Source organism: Belonocnema kinseyi, chromosome 8 (assembly GCF_010883055.1).
Source record: "Belonocnema kinseyi isolate 2016_QV_RU_SX_M_011 chromosome 8, B_treatae_v1, whole genome shotgun sequence".
Taxonomy (NCBI): Eukaryota; Metazoa; Arthropoda; class Insecta; order Hymenoptera; family Cynipidae; genus Belonocnema; species Belonocnema kinseyi.
In genome coordinates, this window is record NC_046664.1 from 9,895,319 (window position 1) to 9,897,059 (window position 1,741).

Genomic DNA, 1,741 nt, shown 5'->3' on the forward strand with positions numbered 1-1,741 from the left:
GAATTATCAAATAAAGAAGAACGATTTTTAACCAGAAAGTTGCATTTTCATACAAAAATTAAATTTCTTCTGTAACAGATAAAGTTTTGAATCAAAAAGATCAATTTTCAAAACAATAGTTGAATTTTCTGTTGAAAAAGATTTTATTCGAGTTTTCACGATCAAACTGAATTTTTTAAGAAGAAATAATTTTCTACCAAAAAAATTGAATTTTCAATCCAAAAGACGAATTTTTAACAAAAAAGGATGACTTTTTAACAAAATTCTTGAATTGTCTAGCAAATAGTTGCATTTTTATCAAAAAATATAAAATTCATCTCAAAGGAAAAGAATTTTTTATTCCAAAAAAAGTTGGGTTTTCATCCAAAAAATATTCCAGTTAACTCATGAATATCAAAAATTGAATTTTTGTAACAAAAAAATAATGAATTTTTAACAATATAGTTCAATTCTATACCAAATAGTTGCATTTTTATCCAAAAATATCAATTTTGCACTAAAACAGATGAATTTGTAATAAAACCAAAAAAAAATTTTGTTATAAGTGGAACTTTTATCCAGAAAAGATTTCAGCTCATTTTCCAACACCAAAATATAAATATCAAACAAAAAGTAAATATTCTACGAAATAGTTAAGTTTTCAAGAAAATGGTATAATAGCTTAATTTATAACTAAACAGTTGCATTTTTATCAAAAAGAGATTTAATTTCTGCTAAAGCAGGTAAATTTTAAAATAAAAAAGACAAACTTTAAAAAAAAGAGTTGAATTTTCAACCGATATGTTAACGAAAAAATGCAATTTTCTATGAATTAAAATAAATTTTGATTTGAAAGGCATTAAAGAATGTTGCTTATCTGTTTTTTTGTCTTATATTCTTCAAATTTTGCTTTCAGTCTTTCATTTTCCTTCAATTATAACAAAACGAAAACACATGAAAGAACTATATGTGCATATACGTGCACTCACACTTGCACATACGATCTAGTTCACAAACCAATTGTAGGCGGCGCTAGTTCTGGGTATCTTGTAACGAGCAGAACTCTATTTAGGCGCGAAAAGTTGGAATATTTAAAATGTTAATTTTAAAACAGGCCTTTAACTTTTTATATATGTAAATTGAAAATTGGCGAGTCCGTTTCCACAATTAAGGGTTTGGAAACCCAACTACTCTAAAATTCTATATTTCTCCTTAGCCTCCTAAACCCAGCTATGGATCGCGTAATCAGTAACCCTCTATTCTCATGAAAATCCAGCGCGCGCGATAAATTCCACATTCGTTCACATTCATCATACTAGTCTTGACATTTTATTTACAGAAAGAATGTTTTCTCGTTAAAGATATTTTCTGTCTCTTCATGCCGACTTGCCCGAATTTTGCTTTGCCAATTTTTTCTTGAAAGATATTTTATTCTCAATTCAAATGTATTTGCATTATATTTCATTTATTTAAAATTGTAAAACCGCGCATTTTATGATACCGATGGTGCTGTTCGTAGCGGCAAGAATGCGAATTATATCTGCTCATTACTACAGTTCTGAGCCCGTTATATTAGTATATTACTTTGAGAACGGTAACGAGAATGAGAATATAACCGCGAAATAAATTCTCTGAGGATTTATGAGAATCTCATAATTTATTTTAAGGGCATGTGACACAGCTAAATACCTATATTACCGACCTCACTTTATCAGTTCACTGAATGTTTTTTTGAACCTAAGAACTTTTTTTGTAAATAAAA